General features: G+C 43.3%; 1 protein-coding gene across 5 annotated transcripts in view; it reads right to left on the bottom strand.

The window, feature by feature from the left end:
• Window positions 1-12,643, bottom strand: part of CPQ (carboxypeptidase Q) — a 339,320-nt gene that overhangs the window by 240,358 nt on the left and 86,319 nt on the right. The window lies entirely within an intron of this gene.

Raw genomic sequence — 12,643 nt, 5'->3', positions numbered from 1 at the left:
TCAATGGCTCTCCACTGCCCATATATATAGTCTATATTCTTAAACTAGCTCAAGGCCATCCGAAAGTTGATTACAGACTATTTTTTTACCCCAAATTGAGACAGCCTAATTATTTACAGTAATATTTGCTACCACTTATTAAGAGCCAGAGTTTACATAGATTATAACCAATCTTCACACACATAAAAATCAAAACACACACATACTAAAAACAAAATCAATATTATTATCCTCATTTTAAAGATGGGGAATCTGAGATTCAGAAAGGTTAGATAGCATGGGCATAGTCCATATTTATAAATAGAAGGAATCTGAAAACATACTGTGTGACTCCAAAGTACACTCTTTCTCTGCATGCTGCATCTCCCCTCCTCCCCCATCCCCCCGCCCATTAAACATCAATAGTCACGAGACAAGCTCTCTTTCTTTACGGCTTTTTTCCTGTTGTTCCCTCACCAGTAATGTCCACATCCTCCATCTCTGTGGAGATCTATCAGTTGTTGACATTCAAATCATCTCCCATGATCAGTTAAAATACTCTCCCCTTCATGAAAACTTCTGATTTGTTTGCCCGCCCTCCCTCTACTCAATTCCCCAACAACCAGAAGTACTTTCTATCTGAACATCCCCAATATTTTGTCTGCATTTTCTTTAAAGTCTTAATCATATCCTATTTTATATCATGATTGGGTATATACAAGCTCGCCCATCCTCAAGGCTTCTCACTCCCAGAATGCTGGATCAATAGGTCTGTCATGTGCATTCCTAGTGTGGGGAGCACTGGGTGCCAGGCATTCTGGGTAATCATCTACTTTCTGTTGAGTGAAGAAATCTGAATTTCAACATATCAAGTTTGTTTAAGAATAAGCACACCTGTTTAAGATGTGTCTCTGTTCCCTGTTGAGCATGTTCTCTGCAACAACTCTGATGCCAGAATTAGCAAAGGGAAGTGAGAACGCAAAGGATTTATCACACCCCGGTGATATCTTTGTCATGTCCTTATATCTTCAGGGTCACAGTGTACTGATTGGGAAATAGAAGATCTTATAAGCTTAGTGACCTAAGCAACCTTCCTCAAATTCTAGTTGCTTTTCCTCCTTTTATTCAAATTTTGTCCTCTCAGTTCTGTCCCAATTCCATTAACTTCTTTCCCCTTTCACTGTGCTTCCCAATTTTCTGCTTAGTCTTAGTCATAAGATTCTAAATTACTCTTAAAAAGGATAGTACTTTCTCACGCAACTGGTTGACCAATTTTGCTCCTAACTGGAGTATTTTTATTTGGTTTCCACTTTCTAAATTCTAAAAGGCTTAGAAATCAATCTACATAATTTTTATGATACAGTACCAACAAAAACATCACAGTCTTGTTCAGTTTCTATCACCAATGCAAAGCCCAATGTCTAATGCTGAGTAGGGTCTGAATAACTGCTTAATGAGGAGGAGTAAATGAATGAGTCCAGAACAGAGACTGCTCTATTCCTGATCCCTCCTCCACTACATTTCAAAGATTTAAACTGACATCATTAAATCCAAATTCATTTCTTTTTAATTCAAAATGAACAAGTATTTATTACCATGAAACTCACATTAATAATCCACTTGCTGGTTTTGAACATAAGCACTACAGCTTTTTGTTTCAATACAAAGAGAGTATATGAATGCTGCCTAAAGCTGAGGGTCTGCAAAAGAAAAAAAGAATAAGGAATTTTCTTTTAGAATTTTAGGTTAAATGTCCAGAGGCCTGAGACTTACCTTACCTCCTACCTACTCAGCCAAGAGGTTATTTCTATCCTGGAGTGAAAGGAGACCCAAGACAAACACTCCAGCAGATCTACCCTATGAATTGGAGGCGCTCCTATAGGCTGAGCGTACTTGCACGCCCCCAGTACACAGCTCCAATCCTTCCCACCGCTTGATACCAATAAGTGCCTTGAAAAGGCTACCTTCCTACCCCCGGTGTCCTGCCAAAAAAAGGAACCGCTACTGGGTCAAAAAGCTTGAGGGGATCTGAAAAGGTATTCAAATACACTGATCAAACCATCCAAAGGATTGATATTAAAGCATTCACATGGGAAAATCAGTCATATGAATAAAGAACAGGTCCTACAGCTTTGAAACAGTGACCAGTATTCTCTTGATGCAATAATAGGTAAGCTTTTCAACTGGGAAATTGCCTGTATTGAAAATATGCTATTCTTGGTGATTTCTTTCTTTCTACTAAATGTCTCCTCAGTGCCTATATCACTCTCCTGGTGTCTTAAAGAATTTGTTGAACTCTTATAATCCACCACAAGATCATCTAACATGTTGTAAATGTACTGAATGAATCCTCAGAAGAGCACTGAGGTCAGAGTGGCAAGGGCAACACAGCAGGTAAGCCTTCAGTGTACTCTGTGTCTCTGAAGGAGTTAATAGGCCCTTGCATGTTCCTAGGAAAACTATTTGGTACTACATCCAAGCTATTAGACCAGACACAGACCTAAAAAGCATTGGTTCAGTTAAAAGGTTGCCTCAACTCTGACATTCAAATTTAAATCATTTTGGAGAACCAAAAATTTGGCAATCTCTATTAAAATTAAAAATCTGTACTTTTCAATCCAGAAATTCCAGATATCAGCAACTGCCATAAATAAATGCACAAACATGCATATACTTGAATTTTAATTGCAAGATTGTAAACAAAAGTGAAAAATTAAAATAATCAGTATGTCCATAAACAGGGAAATGGCTAAATAAACTACAGAAGATAATATGCCATGCAATGAAATAATCTGCAGAAGTTGAAAGGCAGTTAAAACAGAGTTGTTCATGGCATGCCAACATTCCCACTAAAATAATAAGAAAAGTCAAATAAACTACAACAAATATATAATTGTTTAATATATAATTATTATATATTTATAATTTTATATCTATAATTTTATAATTAATTTATAATTAATATATAATTATTTAAAAACATTAGAGCTACTGAAGCAAAGAGGACTAAAAAAAGTAAAATTCCAAAAAAGAAAAGATTTCAGAGGTGACCTAGGCACACACAGCTACCCACAGGGGACACTTGCCACTCCTGAGCTGGTTCACCCCTGAGGATCACAAAGAGAGTCAGAGTAGGCCTGGGCAGAGGACAGCTTCTGGGACCGAGAAACCAGAAGACACTCTGGCAGCCATTTGAGCTTCAGTGACAAAACTGGAGATTTGAGGGGCTCCGATGGCAGAGCTGGTCTCCCTTGTCAAGTTCTGAAGCTATGTGGCAGAAGACTAAAGAGCTAAGCCAAAACCCTTCAAAAGTAGACCAGAAATTCCACATTCTCTTAGTGCTATGGATTCAAAGATCTACCAAGCTTTTGGCTGGAAAGCCCTGAAGGGCCTTGCTCCAAAAATAGGCATAACCAGCAGGAGATGGAGTCTTAATGAAATTCTAACCTATTCTGAAACAACATAATATATGATTGGATTAAAGTCCTCAGGCCCTCAACTTAATCTGTGTAGCAGAGGCAAGGTAAACAAACCTGTGGAGCTTCTCCAGCTTGTCAAAACAATGTATGGCATTCAAGCAAGAATTATAAGGCATACCAAGAGTCAGAAAAACAAATGACTATCAAGAGAAAAATGAAAAATAAAAGCAACGGAGTAGTGCTGTGTGTACTGATGTAGTAAGATGTCTAAACTGAGTTGATAGAAAAAAAAAAACCCACAAAACTACACATTTACATAACATCTGTAAACATACATGTCAATGCATGGAAAAGAAGTTTGGAAAAATACACATCGAACTCACAGCCGTGATTCCATCCAAGAATACTGACTTGGGTACAGTGGTGGTGGTGAGGAGGAGTCAAGGAAATATTTACCTGTTTGTTGACGTCTTTCTATTTTTAAAAGTAATTAATTCTCAAAACTACTTAAATGTTTCAATCACCTTGGGAGCGGAGAGATACGCATAGCTGGCCGCATCGCAGGAAAGGAGGCACTTGATGACAACAGTTGGCAAATTAGTGAGCCAGCAACCTATTTGCCTTGATAGGATAGAAGGCAAGAAGCTGGTAGACCTACAGGGAGTGAGATCTCTTCTTCCTAACTACCCGGCAGTGGGGATTTTAGTCATATCCATTTTGCTAATACGATTGTGCATCAGTGATGTCCCTTTGGTAGGAAACAAAGGAGTAATGTTCTGAATGTTTGGCCCTGCTGTGCAAAGGACTCGAGGTTAAGCAAGGAATTGGAAACAAAGGGTAAACTCAAAGTAGATAGGAGATTATCTGATAAAAGCAAACACAGACACACATACCAGGCTTGATGAGGCCTGCCCCAAGCTAGAGAAAACTAATAACCCGAGAGGAACACTCAAAATTAGGAGCTGGGGTAAGGGGGGGAAGGATCCCTCGCCAGGCCTGGATTCCTCCAAGAAGAAAATATCTTCCTCCCCGTGTTCTCACAAGACTTCATAGTTCTCTTATCAACCTCGGTCTGGTCCTCCTTGAGACGCAGCCTCCACGGACACGTGTTCTGGGCGCCCCCGCACTGTGGCCCCCAACGACAGACACCGTGGGATGGAGCTGCATATCCTGCCTCACTCCCGGCAGTGTCCTCACACGCTCGGCGCTCTCACTGCTTAGGACCTAAGTCCACACGAAGGGACTTCGGAGCGTGGTGCTCATCAGCAAGAGAACAGTCAGACACTCAAATGGCAGGGCATCGTGCGTCGGACCCTTCGGTTTTGAATGACGAGTTATCTGCTGTCTTCCTTCGCGTCCTGCTAAGCTGCTGTTCACAGCACAAAAATTCTCAAGACGCCTCTCTTCCTAGTCTGCTCTCTCATCAGCCTGGTTTTCCCTTTCCTCCTAAAGGTGCTAAACGGGTCAGCAATCTTCAGTTATGGGGAACTCAGGGACAGGAAAAGCACCAAGAGAGCACACCTTGAGCAACCGTTCCCTGTGCAGAACCTCTATCCAGGAAGCACATAACAGGTATTTGCTGCCCACCTGCCCACCGCAAAGTCTGTTTGGCTAAAGCACGCACAGGAGTTTGTAAAAGGACAACCGCAAGCTGCCGTGCTGCCGGAGCATTCTGTGCCCGCTCCTGTTAGGGAGGATTTTTCATTTTTCATGTCGATAGCTGACCAGCAGCAACCCAGATAAAATGTTCCCCTGATTGTGCATCTTTAGCCGAGGGAAAGACTGCTCAAGGGGAAACAAAGCTCTTTTGAAAACCTTCTGTTCAAAGCAGATGCTGTGGAAGAAATGACTTCATAAGAGGAGGTCTAAATATGTTCCGTAAGCAGGGAAGGAGGTGGAGTTTTTGTTTTGTTTTTTAACAAACACGCAGATGCTCCTCTGATCCCTCTGGGCGCTGCTTCTGGCGCTCCCTGTTCATGGGCCCAAGCTGACTCCCCTACAGATTCAATTCCTCCCCAGAGGCCTTGAGGCACTATCTGCAGCTGAACTTGCAGCGAGGCTGAGGCTGCGTGTGGCTTGGCCAATCCACAGGTGGGCTTCTGCGCTGGTTAGCAACCAAAGCCAGGGGAGCAGTCAATACAGGCCTGTCCAGGCACAGGCCCACGGGGCCAGGTGTCGCCGACCTACACGACAAAGGAGGGCCTTGGCCGACTTGTCTAGCTGGTCACGTTGCACAGATAACACCACAGGGGCCTAAGGTCCACCAGGAACAAAGCGTGCCTTCGGGGCATGACCATCCCAAGGCTTCTGGGTACGCGCTATCGGCTCAGCCAGTGCCCTACAAGAATATAAGACCTGGGCCTTGCTTTCCCACAAGTTACAATCTAGTGAACACATGCAGAACAACAGAAAAATGAGAGAGGAGAGGTTTCCTTCCCACCCTATTGATTTTTTTTTTCAACACAAGACTTACCAAAGCCTGAAACAACCTAATCCCCATGTTTATTGTCTACTCGTCCCTGGGCACGCAGGCCACGCGTCGAGAGGGGCCTCCACCTTGTTCCCCTCTGTATCTGCCATAGGACAGGCCTGATGCGTATAAACTACTCGCGGGTGGTCGCACGTGCATTCATTCAAGGCACCCACTAGTGCAGATACTGAAAGGGCAGGGCCTCGTACCTGATAAGCAAGGCTCCTTCTCTCCCTGGGAGGAGACAGAAGCTAAGAAGTATGCGATGAAATAAGATAATTTCCATTAAAAATAAGGGCCATCAAGAAAATAAAACAAAGTGACCACCCTTGAATCCTTGATTTCCCTCTGTTCCCACATTCAATCCCTCAGCAGGCCCTGAAGTCTCGGCCTCCGGGACAGCCCCATCTGACGGCCCCCTCCGCCGTCTCCACGGCTCCTACCACAGGCAGCTCTCAGGGTCTCTCTCCTGGACATTTGCAACAACGGCCTTTTAAACATCTGGTCTTCTTGCTTCCATTCCTGCTCCCCACAATCTACGTCCCACCCTTTCTTATGGCATCCCTTTATTTCTTACAGCATTTATCACTATCAGGAATTACATCCTTTATTTGCTCTTTTAGTTTCTATCTGCCCCCACCAGTGTGTAACATGCATAAAAGCAGGGACTTTGTCTGCTGCTCATAGTCATTGTTGAATCTCCAGTGCCTTGCATGGGGTAGGCCCTCAATAAATTTTTCTGAATAAATAAATGACAGCAGCTGAAAAGGCTATTTTATTTTCTTGATTTTAATTCAATTAATTAACATATAGTATATTATTAGTTTCCGAGGTAGAGGTCAGTGATTCATCAGTTGCATATAACACCCAGTGCTCATCGCATCGCGTGTCCTCCTTAATGTCCACCACCCAGTTCCCCCACCACCCACACCCTCCCCTCCAGTGACTCACAGTTTGTTCCTATAGTTAAGTGTCTTATAGTTTGTCTCCTCTGATTTCTTCTTACTGTATTTTCCCCTCCCTTCCCCTATGATCCTCGTTCTGTTTCTTAAATTCCACATACGAGTGAGATCATATGATAACTCTGTTTCTCTGATTGACTTATTTTGCTTTGCATAATACCCTCTAATTCCATCCATTTCATTGCAAATGGCAAGATTTCATCTTTTGATGGCTCAGTAATATTCCGGTGTATATGTGTCTATACACCACGTCTTCTTTATCCATTCAGCCCTCGATGGACATCTTTGTCCAAGAGCCTCGATGGCTCTTTCCATAGTTTGGCTATTGTGGACATTGCTGCTATGAACACTGGGGTGATGTCCCTTCAGATCACTGCATCTGTATCTTTGGGATAAATACCCAGTAGTGCAATTGCTGGGTCATGGGGTAGCTCTATTTTTGACTTTTTGAAGAACCTCCATACTGTTCTCCAGAGTGGCTGCCCCAACTTGCATTCCCACCAACAAACAGTGCAAGAGGGTTCCCCTTTCTCCACAACCCGTCCAACAGTTGTTGTTTCCTGTCTTGTTAGGTTTAGCCATTCTCACTGGTGTGAGGTGGCATCTCATTGTGGTTTGTATTTCCCTGATTCCTAGCGATGTTGAACATTTTTTCATGTGTCTGTTGGTCATGTGTATGTCTTCTTTGGAGAAAAGTCTGTTCATGTTGAAAGGACTATTTTAGACGGTATTTAGGGATAGTTCCTCCTGAGGAAGTAGTACATGACTTAAGACTAAAATGAAAAAAAAAAATGGATGAATGAATTCTTTACATAATTTAGAAGCTCATCTACCTATTTCCCAGAACCAGGCATTCTCCTATCAGGGCTGGATTTATTATCTTTGCCCTGGATCCTTGGGCCTATAACACCACCATCAGCCTTCTATTCCTGACCCTTCTTAACAGCCACCTGCTGTCCAGAGATAGGAAGATACCTTAATGAAACTGGAAGGATGGCTGAAAGGGTTAATTTCAATGTGTCAACTTGACTGGGCCATGGGATGCCCAGATATTTGGTCAAACATCGTTCTGGGTATTTCCATGAGAATGTTTCTGGATGAGATTAATATGAATGGGTCTCATCCAATCAGGTGAAAGCCTAAACAGAACAAAAAGACTCTACTCCCAGAGTAAGAATCTCTCCTACATGACTGCCTTCAGACTAGGACATCAGTTTTCCCTGCCTTCACACTGAAACACTGGCTCCTCCCAGGTCTTAAGCATGCTCCATTTGGGATCGGAACCATATCATTGGCTTTCCTAGCTCTCAGGCCTTCAGACTCCTGGGTTTCTAGCTTATACATTTTGGGACTTACAGCCTCAATAATTGCATAAGTCAGTTTCTTATATTAAGAACGTAAATTATATATGCAACACTTCCACTTCTACTGGGTCTTCAATCTCCCCACTTTGTTTCTTAAAAAAGATGCGAGTTTTCTGCACGATTCAATGCTGTACTTGTGAATTTCCACCATTGTGGGCATGGCAATCTAGCTCTGTGGCACATTTTAGTTTTCTTGTCTTTTCCCTCAATGTCAGAATGTCCTCTATCATTCCTACGTCTGCTAATCTGATATGTCCTCAAAACTCAGAAATCTAGTGGTGCCTGGGTGGCTCAGTCAGCTGAGCATCTGACTCTTGATTTCAGCTCAGGTTATGATCTCAGGGTCATGAGATCAAGTCCCTGTCTGGCTCTGTGCGCAGTGAGGAGTCTACTTAGGATTCTCTCCCTCTGTTCCTCCCTCCATTTGTGCTTGTTCTTTCTCTCTCTCAAATAAATCAGTAAATCATTAAAAAAAATCATAAATCCAGGACACTTGGGTGGCTCATTTGGTTAAGCATCTGCCTTCTGCTCAGGCCATGATCTCAGGGTTCTGGGATGAAGCCCCACATCAGGCTCCCTGCTTAGCGAGAAGTCTGCTTCTCCCTTGCCCTCTGTCCCTCCCCCTTGTTGAAGCTCTGTCTCCATCTCTCTCTCTCTCAAATAAATTGATAAAATCTTTTTTAAAAAACCTCTTTCAAAAATCAGAAATCTAAATTTGTTAAAAATAATGTGCTAAGAATAGCCAACACAATATTGAAGACGAACTAAGTTGAAGGACTAACACTATCCAACCTTAAGGCATCCTATAAAGCTACAATAATCAAAACAGTATGGGGGCCTCTGGGTGGCTCAATGGTTGAGCATCTGCCTTTGGCTCAGGGCATGACTCCGGGGTCTTGGGATCGAGTCTCACACTGGGCTCCCCGCAGGGAGCCTGCTTTTCCCTCTGCCTGTGTCTCTGCCTCTGTTTCTCATGAATAAATAAATAAAATATTTAAAAAAATAAAGTAAATAAGACGGTATGGTATTGATGAAAGCATAGACAAATAGACCTAATGGAACAGAATAGAAACCCGGAAATAGACGCACATACATATAGTCATCTGATCTTTGACAAAGGAGCAAAGGCAATAAGATGGAGCATAGACAGTCTCTTCAACTTCTCCACATGCAAAAAAATGAATCTAGACACAGACCTTACAAAAATTAACCCAAAATGGATCATAGAACTAAATGTTTATGTTCATAGACATGAAATTCCTAGAAGATAACAGTTAGAAAACTTAAATGACCTTGGGTATGGCAATGTCTTTTTATCTACAAAACCCAAGATACAATCCGTGATGGGATTGATAAATCTGACTTTGTTAAAATCAAAAATTCCTCTTCTGCAAAAGACAGTATCAAGGAAATTAGAAGACAAGTCACGGACTGGGAGAAAAAGACACATCTGATGAAGAATATTTAATCCTAAATTTAAAAAGAACTGTTAAAACTCAACAATAAGAAAACAGCTTGATTTAAAACTGAGCCAGAGGGGTACCTGGGTGGCTCAGTCTGACTCTTGATCTCAGCTCAGGTCTTGATCTCAGGGTGGTGAGTTCAAGCCCTGCATTGGGCTCCACGCTGGGCATAGAGGCATGGAGCCTACTTAAAAATTTTTAAATAAATAAATAAAGCCAATATCTTCCCCTCACCTCCTCCTTTCCCCAAAAAGAAAGAAAAAAAATTTTTAAAAAATTAAAATGAGCCAAAAACCTTAACGGACACCTCACCAAAGAGGACATCCAGATAGCAAATAAACACATGAAAAGATGTCACACGTCACATGTCATCAGGGAAATGGAAATGGAAACAACAGTGAGATACCTTTAAACATAAATATTAGAACGGCCAAAATCTAAAACACTGATAACACCAAATGCTGGTAGGATACGGGGCTACAGACACTCCATCCGTTGGTGGTGGGAATGCGAACTGGCCGGCCACTCTGAAAGGCAGTTTGGCAGCTGACCACGTACGACCCAGTAATGGTGCTCCTCGGTCTTTACCCAAAGGAGCTGAAAACTTATGTCCACGTAAAAACCTGCACACGGAGCTTTACAGCAGCCTCCTTCATAATTGCTGAACCTCGGAAATGATCAAGATGTGCTTCAGCAGGTGAACAGATGCACCGTGGCATCCGGACAGTGGGATACTATTCAGGGCTAAAAAGAAACGAGCTATCAAGCGACGAAAAGACACGGGGACGCCTTAAATGTCGATTATCAGGTGAATGGAGCCAATCTGAAAAGGCTACACGCCGTGTGGTTCCAGAAGAGACAAAATAGGGAGATAATAAAAAGATCAAGAGTTGCCAGGGCTAGGAGGGGCAGAGGAAGAGGAGTTCGCGAAGCACAGAGTAGGTTCGGGGCAGTGGAGATACTCAGAACGATGCTGGAAGGGTGGACACCCGCCGCTGTAGGTTGGCCCAAACCCGCACAACGCACACCACCAAGAGTGAGCCTTCGGTCAATTCGGGGAGAAACTTCACCATTCTGGTGGGTGACGTGGATGACGGGGGAAGCTGCGCGTGTAGGCAGGTGGTGGGTACCTGGGAAATGTCCGCACCTCCCTTTCTGTCTCGTTGCAAACGTACAATTGCTCTAAAAAAAAGGTCTTTAATAATAAGTAATAAATAATAATAATAATGATAATAATAATAATATCAGGGATGCCTGGGGGGCTCAGTCGGTTAAGTGTCTGCTTTCTGCTCAGGTCATGATCCCGGGGTCCTGGGGTCGATCCCGTGTCAGGGTCCCTGCTCAGTGGGGCGTCTGCTTCTCCCTCTCCCTCTCCCTCTGCCCCTCCCCACTGCATATTTTCTCTTTCTCAAATAAGTAAATAAAATCTTTAAAAAAAAAAAATGTAACACTAGGGACACCCGGGTGGCTCAGGGGTTTAGCGCCACCTTCAGCCCAGGGTGACCCTGGGGTCCCGGGATCGAGTCCCACATCGGGCTCCCCGCATGGAGCCTGCTTCTCCCTCTGCCTGGGTCTCTCTGTCTCATGAATAAATAAATAAATAAACATGTAACAGTAATAATAATATGCTAAAGTTCCAAAAGCTCTTGGTGGGAAAAGTCCTTTCCTTGCCACACGGGGGTTGTGACAGGTAAGATGGAGCTGCTCAGGGGCTCTTCCTCGGATTTCCACCTGAAGTCGTCTATAAAATTTCAGCCGTCAGATAGCTATGGCATCGTCAGCAACTGGTTTTGCCCCAACGACGGGCTTCCTAAGGCGCAGCACGCATAGCATTTAGCACAGAACTAAATAAATAAATGATTCAAAATCAAAATAGATTCTTTAAATAATAAAAAAAGTAAAAGTATGTGTCGTCTAGACTACTTAGCACTTCATTTTGTCCACTCACAACAGGCCTTTTCTGTGAATATGCTTCACCACTGAATGAGCAACAACATCTAAGCTCCCAAAATATGCAAATTCAGAGCCAAAGCTCACAGGCTGGAAAAATAAATGTTCTGATGTGAACCAAATATTGACCAGAAAAAAAACAAAAACAAAAACAACCCCCCCCCCCAAAAAAAAAAAAACCCCACCCTTAGGCCCAGCACTAAAAACATCTGCTTTGTTTGTGTACCCAGACCATGGACTTGTAGGACTCTTTCAGAAGGACACAGGGCAAGGCCGAGGGAAGGAATTTCACTGCAAACATAAGCAAACAGTGAATGTCACAGGAATTACCAGCGTTCAGGGGAGAAATCCTGTCTGTGTCTATAAAGGCTGATCTCTCTCTTCCTGTTCCCAGGCAATGTTGAGAATATAATGATTCACAGATTGGAGCCTGCCACAGTGCCCCGGCCTTGAATTTTAGAATGTTTTACGTGGACACCCCCCCCCCAAAAAAAAATCTCACGTTCCCTAAATACCTTCCCATGACATTTATGAGCGCAGGTTCCCTTGCAGGCAGGATATCAAACTGTGTGGCAAAGGGGCGGGGGGGGTGTGGTGGTGGTGGTAGGGTTTGAGGACACTTCTGCTCATATCTCGGCAAGAACCGCCAAACGGGAGCCACAGTTGGGGACTGTCATTTATTTATTTATCTATTTTATTTATTTATTTATTTTTTTGCAGCTTGGGGAACAGACCTGTTTATTAAATAACCAGCGGGGCTCAAAATTGAGGCTTCTTTGCAAACAGGTCTGGGAAGCGCCCGTGATGATAAATGTGAGTAACAGTAAGCAAGCACCGGCTATTCTTTTGGGGGAGGGAGGCGGGTGTAGGCATCTCATGCTGAGTCACGATCATTTATTTCTCTTCCCCGGGGACTTAGAAGGGCCACTTCGTTTGTATGTCCAGGTTCCCCTTTGGGTCAACCACGAGCAAGCAGGAATAGGAACGAGAGAGAGACAGAGAGGCCACCTGGAACGTGAGCGGGGCGCCTGATAAG

This window comes from Canis lupus, chromosome 29, assembly GCF_011100685.1.
Source record: "Canis lupus familiaris isolate Mischka breed German Shepherd chromosome 29, alternate assembly UU_Cfam_GSD_1.0, whole genome shotgun sequence".
Classification (NCBI taxonomy): Eukaryota; Metazoa; Chordata; class Mammalia; order Carnivora; family Canidae; genus Canis; species Canis lupus.
This window is presented reverse-complemented; position numbering and strand designations above follow the sequence as displayed.